The sequence below is a fragment of the Adiantum capillus-veneris genome, chromosome 9 (assembly GCF_014529385.1).
Source record: "Adiantum capillus-veneris isolate H3 chromosome 9, ASM1452938v2, whole genome shotgun sequence".
Lineage (NCBI taxonomy): Eukaryota > Viridiplantae > Streptophyta > Polypodiopsida > Polypodiales > Pteridaceae > Adiantum > Adiantum capillus-veneris.
In genome coordinates, this window is record NC_140939.1 from 87139514 (window position 1) to 87148900 (window position 9387).

The following is a 9387-nucleotide window of genomic DNA, read 5'->3' on the forward strand; positions in this document are numbered from 1 at the left end:
TGATTGCATCTAAACAGAGGCCCTCGCTCTGCATCTGCTGAAAACATACTAAAGCTTTCTCCTGTGGGGCAAATCTTGCAATCAATGCATTCCAAGAGCCCACACTCTGGATAGGAAGCTCAAAACAGCCTAGACCTCTCTGGCCCTACTCTTGTGGTGCAGATCCCGCGACCAATGCATTCCAAGAGACGCCATTCCCATCACATTTCAAGCAAAATGGTCATCAAGAACATACCCAAGTCGTATTGCATCTAGGAAAAACATTTTTGAGCATCCTCGCTTACCCTTGCTTGGCATATCCGCGTATAAAAGCACTCCAAGAGACTTCGTCTGGTGAGAAATCCTCACTTTTCATGTGGTTAAAATAGCTGAGAACTGCCTTGCCACAACCATGTTGCTCGTATCCAGCAATCAACGTGCTCCAAAAGGTGACAATTCGTAGTAAAAGCTTATCCAGAATTGGCACCATATTCAGCATACATATAGATCAAAACATTGCTAAGCATATCCTACAACCAACTCGCTCTAGGGGACGACATCCTTGCCATAGCCAAGTTAAGCATATCCTACAATCAACATGTCCCAAGAGACAACATTTCACACGGAAAGCCCATCAAGAAAGTCCTTTGCGTTTTCATAAGGGCACCACGTTTGGCGTAGATATCAACCAGCACATTGCCATGCACAATTTGTGTCTCCAAAAGCCCCCTTATAGCGTCTGACTGGATAGGTGATTGTATTTGAAGAAAGGCCTTTCCTTTACATCTGGTGAAAAACATCTCAGTGCTTTCTTGCCACAGCCATGTTGCACATATCTGGTGAAAAAACATCTTAATGTTTCACTGCCACAATCATGTTGGGCATGGACAGAAAGCTCATCAAGAACTTTATGCGCTTTCACAAGGACCCCATATTTGACATACATACAGACCAGAGCATTGCCAAGCATATGTTTTGACAACAGCCCCTACGTAGAAATCTCATCGTGAATTCTCTTCCCCATGTGAAGATCTTGCAGAAGGTGAGACGCCTTCAAGGTGCAAGCAAAGGAGATTGCATTTAGAGAGAGTCCTTCGCTACGAAGAACAAAACCTTTCAGAACAGCCCTTGACTAGCACTCTCATCATGAATTGCTTCGCATCTGGCCGTTGCCACAGCCATGCTAGGAAATCAATGCACTCAAAAAGACATCACAGAAAGGATTCCCATCAAGTGTGAAGGAAAGGCCTTTCTTCACAGCTTGCTCAATAACCTACTTATTAAACCCTGCAATAATCAGCCATGCTGCCTGACAGATCTCCCAACAACAATGCCAACGCAACCATCAATGAGAGGGATCGATACCACAATCCCACTGCAGGCACCAAAGCTCAAAACAAATGAGAGCAAGGCCCTGCTATGTTGGATCTGCTCCAAGATCTGCTCCCTGAACCTGCTTGACAATGCACAGCTCATGGTCCCGTTGTTCGGTCAGCTCGTAGCGTAAAACAACCATCACAGGGCACTGACGGAAACAGCCCGGCCTGTAACCCGGCGCAAAGACCTGCAATGCTGAGACCTGCGTTTCTAGCTCATTTGCGACCTATTTTCTGCGTTGGAACCTGCAGGTTTCTTCATGACCTTATCTGTATCTCTTAAGATTGGCACTGGCTCGCTGCCTTAACTCCTCGCCTTCATCTCTGTGAGATCCGCCACTGCTTGTTGCAGCATCGCTTTTTCTAATATCACCAATATCGTGGATTTTTAGCCCCAATTAAAGATCTTGCATAAGCCTAGTGCTTTCTTGAGGGAGGCCTTCCCTTTGCATCCAATATCCCGCATCAACACGCTCCAAGTGACATTACGGAGAGGATGCCAATCAAGAATTTTTCATGTTTGCATGACGGCACCACATTTGGCATACATATCAACTAAAGCACTACTAAGCATGCCATCTTTCTCCAACAGACCTTGGCTAGCAATCTCGTTGTAAATTCTATCACCCATGTTGACATCTTGCGTAAGTAAGGCCACAACGTTGAAAGGTGCAAGCATAGGTGATTTGAATTTGAAGTGAGCTCCTCCTTTCGCATCCACTAGTAAAAGCAGTAGAGTGTTTCCTTGCCACTACCAAGCACAAAATGTTTCTGCAACAGCCTCACAATAGCCCCTAATTGCATAGGTGATTGCATTTGAAGGAAGGTCTTTCCTTCGCATCTGCTAAAAACATCCCAATGCTTCGTTGCCACAGCCATGTTGTGCATATCTCATGAAAACATCCTAGCCATGAAAAAAGGCCTTTCTTTTGCATTTGGTGAAAAATCTGATTACTTCATTATTGCCACAGCCATGTTGGGTATATCATGTAGTACACCACATTTGGCATACATATCAACCAAGGCAGTGCCAAGCACGGCATCTTTTTCCAAGAGCCTTTGACTAACAATATAATTGTGAATTTTTGTGCCCATATCAACATCTTGCCTAGAGCGACATGCCTTCAAGATGCATGCATATCGACCAAGACATTCCGAACATAACATCTAACAGGAAGCATGATAGTTTTGAAATTCGTCAACGCTTGCGATCGATGTGAAATTAAAAAAGCTTGTGACATGTGATCCTAGGATAGGTGATTGCATCTATGCCTGCGTAGGTGATTGCATCTAGAGAGAGGCCTTCAATTCCCATCTGGATTCTTCCTGTGACCATTAAAAAGCACGACAGAGCCGCATGCCTTCAAGATGCCCACATAGGTGATTGCATCTGGAGAGAGGCCCTCGCTTCGCATTTGCTGAAAACAGACTAGAGCTTATTGCCCTTGTCCCTATTAGGAAAATCTTGCGATGAGTGCATTCCAAGAGTCCACACTCTCAACTGCGAGCTTTCTGCCCTGCTGCAATCAGTGCATTCCAAGAGAGAATCTATGTCCGGGTCTATAGTGGCCGGCACACTAGAAACCAATTCAAAAACAAGGATAGGCGAGTGAGGGTATATCCTCCTCAACTCGGCGAGCCCAACATGGCTTACAATACAAAATGGTGAGGGATCGGAGCTTGATGGCTCACCCTTCTACTGGCATACAAAGATGTCGTGGCCCACTCGAGGAATCAGGAAAACCTCAAAACAGCTCGACGCTCTGGCTCAGCTGAGTCCCGGCGGAGAAAACAAAATGCCTCAACCCGATGCGGGTAAGAATCACAACCACAGCCCACTGCGGGCGCTCAACCAGTTCTGCCAAACATACATAGGCGCATCCCCTTTGTGTCCCCTCTCGTGATCTGCACCTGTCGGTAGAGTGAATGGCATGCAACCCCCTACTGAGGGATGTCGCGCAGCCTGCGTAACAAAGACAGCAGGCGGCCCCCTGCTGGGTCGGCTCACGGTGAGCAGTACTCGAACTGCCAGAGCCTCCTTGAGCTCCTTGTGCGAACCTGTCCTGATGCCCCCTTCTGTAATCGCGAAGAAGCCCTGAGCCATAGCCTAATATAGGCGCCAATGAAAACAAAGGGACAAACCACCTGTTGCCCCGCTGAACCTGCTATGAATGACAAGGCCCTTAGCCCCTTTAATGGAATAACGCTCCTATGCATTCAATAAACGACCCCGCAGGGAAACCTGTCTCAGATGTCAACAGCGTAGCGCGCGGCCCCCTGTGAGGGACAGCTCGCGGCCTCAGCAACCTCCTGTGCTTGGGGCGACCTGTAGCTCCCGGCGTGCGCGCTCGCAACACTGAGGTTCAAAAGCTTTCTGCCCTGCCCCCTGACTGACGTATAGCTGTCCCAGGTGCATCGATAAAACGATGGAGCCTGTTTGAAACTGCGCCACGTGGGTTATGAGCGCGCAGCATTGAGATTTTGGCTCCTACGCTAACGAAGTAGCAAGCACACTACGCGACGATTCATACTCATCATCATCAGAGAGACCCTCTCGCTCTCTCTCTCTCCCCCTTTGACACCAACAAGACGAAGAAATAGCAAGTATGAGGTGAGGTTGATGACGATTCATACTCCTCATCTTCACAGAGACCCTCTCTCTCTCGTGCTGGCTACTTTTCCCGTGACGTCGTCTGTGGGAAGATTATTATCAGAAGATGGAATAAGCGTGACGGTGCAAGAGGGGCAGTGAGTGCAATGATTACCTCAGTAGTGCGCAGGGCGTGACTACTGCGTAAGCTCAAGTACTTCACGGGAGGAACTACACACGTGGTGGTGCGCTACCTCATTCCATTAATTTCCCATTCTCAGCAATATTCATATGGACGTTGTAATTAGGGCCTGCTCGATATTCGCTTATTAATGCTATATCTGCAGCTGCTCAATATTCTGTACGCTGTTATTGCCATAGATAATTGTATTACAAATGCTAATGTCTATAAGAGAATTAATGTATTTTTAAGCAGTGTTTGGGAAAAGTAGACGCCTCAGTTCAAGCTTGAGAGGAGGGTGAGAAGGTTAAAAACCACTCTCTCTTTGTGACTTTTTGCTCATGAAAGTGGTGTCGGCTTTGGTTTTCTTTCAAGAACGATATTCTACACGAATTCGAATGAAGCCTTATATCTAGCTTAGTAAAAAGGTCACATGCTATGTTGGAAATCTCTTTATGCTACATTGATGCAGAAGCATCCTTTTTTTCTTTGAGAATTACCTACAGCTTTGAAATTACAACACACACACCCAACCCCTCTTCAGGTGAGTCTTCTCATCCAGATAAGGTTGGGCAAACTACATGGGAAGCGCCCTCAAGTGATACAACATGTCTTTGAGCAGTCAAGGGGTGTTGAACCCATCACTTTTGAACTCATGGGCAATGACTATAACTGGGCTAGCACTTGTTGACATCATCTTTTCTTTTTGGCAATACTCACACAATGTGATTTTTAATATATTTATACTAAAAAGAAATTAAAATAAAATGTCTGGTCAAACCTAGTAACACATCATCAATACAATAGTCCAAGTTGATTGGCAACATGGGAGCCACCCTAGCACACCAAAACGACTAGTTAACACGACAACCACCCTACCATAAATAACCATCTAATTTAGGAGCCACGCAAGTGACAGACAACAAACAACAGAATAACGTCAAGCCCGATTCAAGCTGCCACCAAGCCACGGGAGTTGCCACTCTCCCTTTGGATGTTTGTTGATGAATTGCCGCAAGCTATGCAACATCACCCAAGGCACTAGTGTGCCCAATCAAAAATTCAAACGAGCGGGAGCATGAGCCTGCAAAGAGGAGATTCATCAAGCCTCCCTCCGCTCACGAGCACTCAGCTGCTCAAGAACTAGACATGTTGGAATGGAGCATGCGGAGCCACCTGAATGACATGCCAGAGATTCACATGGTGTGAGGGAGGGGGAGGAGGGGACGTCATCCTGAAAAAAGTAAGTATAGAATCTTAGTTCAAAAAAGTGATATTTTATTGGGCAAACCTCTTAGAAACTAATAGATCACACTTTTGATTGCAGGTTATTGGGTTTTTATTGCATTTTGAAAAAAAATCCACAAGTTTCTCAAGAAGAAGGGGTTGTTTTATTACAATTGAGTGTGTATTTATAGGGATTTTTTAATGCGCTCCAAGCGCACGTAATGTAGATGCATGATTTCTTGTTAGTGACCCTCGTGGCTAGAGAGGACATTATGAGTGCTCCTTGACTAGATTTTGTAGGCCCTCTCTCCACTCAATGTCAGCACCCATGGCCAATGAGGAGAGGAATACCCATGGTAAACCCAACCACTCCATGGAAGATTCTCACTCCACCAAGGGCTCCCCTATCCACAATAGGATGTTTGCTAATTCCCATTGTTGCATCATTCTTGTTGCAACATGCAGGTTGTTTCCTCCCAAATGGAGGAGAGTCCCTTGCCACCATATTTTTTTTTAAAAGGGGTATGGAGCCACTACTCAGGAAAGAGAGGACCCTACTCAACCAAGATCCCCCCCCCTTGCCGATGACCCCTATTGCATATACCTTCCTACCCAATTCCCCTCAACCTCGTTGTGACAAGCATTGTATCCTATCTTCATTGTTTTCTTTTTCTCCTCTTGCATTATTTTTTAAATAGCAATTTGGTGGTGTGATATTGATTGACTCTCTCTCTCTCTCTCTCTCTCTCTCTCTCTCTCTCTCTCTCTCTCTCTCTCTCTCTCTCTCTCTCTCTCTCTCTCTCTCTCTCTCTCTCTCTCTCTCTCTCTCTCTCAGTGATGGGAGCATTAACGATGCCTTGTCTCAACAAAAAACTATCATCACACGTTCCTTTCCTCCTCTTACATGATGTTTTGCTCATAATTTGGTGGTGTGATATTGGTTAACTCTCTCTCTCTCTCTCTCTCTCTCTCTCTCTCTCTCTCTCTCTCTCTCTCTCTCTCTCTCTCACGCTCTGTGTGTGTGTGTGTGTGTGTGTCGGTGTGATGTGAGAATTAATGATGCCTTGTCTTGACAAAAAACTACCATCACATGTTCCTTTCCTCCTCTTACATGATGTTTTGCTCATAATTTGGTCGTGTGATATTGATTAGGCCTCTCTCTCTCTCTCTCTCTCTCTCTCTCTCTCTCTCTCTCTCTCTCTCTCTCTCTCTCTCTCTCTCTCTCTAGTGATATGGCACACGAAACTATCTATGCACCATCTCTATTACCATTTGCATTGGGTCTCTCCTTCTCTTGTACCTCTCTCTCTCTCTCTCTCTCTCTCTCTCTCTCTCTCTCTCTCTCTAGTGATATGCCACACAACAATATCTATGCACCATCTCTATTACCATTTGCATTGGGTCTCTCATTCTCTTGTACCTCTCTCTCTCTCTCTCTCTCTCTCTCTCTCTCTCTCTCTCTCTCCCTTTGTCTCTCTCTCTCTCTCTCTCTCTCTCTCTCTCTCTCTCTCTCTCCCCCCCCCCCAATGATTTGAGGCAGTATGCATGTTAGCATATCTAAAAGGTATAGCCTAGGAGACTATCACAAGACACCCTTGTAGTCAAGTATGTGTAAAGAATGAGGATGCAAGAGAGCTACACAAGACAAGCACAAAGCACAAAGAGATGGAAAGCTTCTTCTTCTTCTTCACAGAAAAGAGAGTACAAAATGACTAAGTGCTAAAGCTAAAAAGTAGCACATATGTACATGCGATCACTAAGTGTGAACTCGCTAGAAGCGTACTAGGCTGGCACTATAAGTGTAGTCCAGCTGTAGAATCACTGGCAGAGATCCTCCGTGTCGGTCACCTAACGCGCCAGTGAGTAAATGCCGTAAGCGGCCAAGACCCGTAGTGGATGCCAACTCAAGGTGTAGAGCTCGACATCTCAACACTCCCCCTCGAGCTCTGCATGTCGCAGAGTCCAAGCATAGTCCGGAAACGTCGAAGCTTCTCAGCTCCGAGGGCCTTGGTAAAGATATCCGCTATCTGCTCCTCTGTGCTGACGTAGACCAAGTCGATGTCGCCCGCCAACACTCGCTCTCGAACGTAGTGGTAATGGACCTCTATGTGTTTGGTCCTGGCATGGAACACTGGGTTCCTAGCCAACTGCATGCTGCTGAGGTTGTCACAATGGATGAAAATTTGCTGGTCCACCTGCACTCCCAAGTCCTCAAGTAATGTGCGTAGCCAAGCTACCTCGCACGCCGCAAGTGCTGCACCTCTGTACTCGGCCTCTGTGCTCGATAAAGCAACCGTAGGCTGCTTTTTGCTGCTCCAAGTAACAGCAGCACTCCCAAAAGAGAACATGAAGCCACTCGTAGATCTCCTATCAACAATGCTACCTGCCCAATCTGCATCTGTATACCCATACAATGCTAATGGTGCATCTGCTGCATAGAACAATGCGTAGTCAAGAGTACCTTGCACATACCTAAGTGTGCGTCGTACTCCATCCAAATGTGGCTTCCTCGGAAGTTGCATGAACTGACTCTCCAAGCCTACTGTGTAGCTCAAGTCTGGCCTCGTGATAGTCAAGTAGATTAGACTACCCACAATCTTCCTGTACATGTTGACATCCTCAACAACATCACCCTTCTCTGCACTCAGCTTTGCATTCACATCCAAGGGAATAGAAATTGGCTTGCAATCAGCCATACCATACTTTGACAACATGTCCAAAGCATATTGTCTCTGTGATAGCCATACACCCTCTGGAGTCCTGATCACTTCAATGCCAAGAAAGTAGCGCAACTCGCCTAAATCTTTCATTTCAAACTCCTGTTTGAGAAGACCCTTCACATGGTCAATCTCCATAGCATTGTCACCAACAATAATAAGGTCATCTACATATATGGTAATGACCACAATCCCCACATCACTCTCACGTACATAGAGTGAATGATCAGCATGAGCTCTCCTAAAACCAATACTGACAAGATACTTGGCAATCCTGTCATACCATGCTCTAGAGCCCTGCTTCAAACCATACAAAGCTTTGAGAAGTCTGCATACATAATCTGGGTAACCTGGATCAACATAACCAGGTGGCTGATCCATATACACTTCCTCTTGCAACTCACCATTCAAGAAGGCATTCTTTACATCCATTTGATGCATAATCCATCCTCTAGATGCAGCCACTGCTATGACAGCTCTCACTGTCATCATCTTTGCCACTGGAGCAAAGGTCTCCTCATAGTCTATGCCATACGTCTGTGCATAACCCTTTGCGACCAACCTTGCCTTGTGACGCTCAATGTTACCATCAGCCTTATGCTTGGTTTTATACACCCATTTACAGCCAATAGCTTTCTTGCCACTTGGCAATAGCACCAAATCCCATGTGTCATTTGCTTCCAATGCAGCCATCTCTTCATTCATTGCATCATCCCAATGCACATTTCCAACTGCATCCTCAAAACATGTGGGCTCCACATCCTGTATCACCTTAGCCATGTAGGCTCGGTGATGCGCTAGATACCCATCATAAGTCAATTTTTGAACTGGATTTCTGACTCTATTAGATCTGCGCGCTCCTGGGTCACTCCTTTGCCCTCTAGCATCTTCTTGTACTTTCCTTACACCAGGTGTCCTGACAGCCGGAATTCCAAATTCCTCATCAAGACTTTGTTCAGAACCATCTGAATCCATGTCTACATGTGAAAAACCTGATGATGCATCAACCATAAAGGGAGGTTCATCAACCTTTTCCTTTCCTTTTCGTGATACATTCCCTGTACCTGTTGGTGGAGTAACCTGCGTACGTAGTCTACCATTCCATGGTTTCTCAACAGAGCCACGAGAAGAGGACTCTTGTGGTCCACTCAAAACCTGTGACTGTGGCCTCACATTTTGTACAACCACATCATCTTTTACATCAGCCCCAATAGTGCCATGTGCATTACTGTACCACTCAAAACCTGTGACTGTGGCCTCACATTTTGTACAACCACATCATCTTTTACATCAGCCCCAATAGTGCCATGTGCATTA

The 9387-nt window shown here is 45.9% G+C and overlaps 1 long non-coding RNA gene across 1 annotated transcript; it reads right to left on the reverse strand.

Moving 5' to 3' along the window:
• Positions 1–1487: 1487 nt before the first annotated feature.
• Positions 1488–3868, reverse strand: LOC147450762 (uncharacterized). The gene is made up of 2 exons (XR_015189164.1): positions 3598–3868; positions 1488–3517 (listed from the first exon to the last, which is right to left on the reverse strand). It is a non-coding gene; the product is annotated as an uncharacterized LOC147450762 (long non-coding RNA).
• Positions 3869–9387: the final 5519 nt, after the last annotated feature.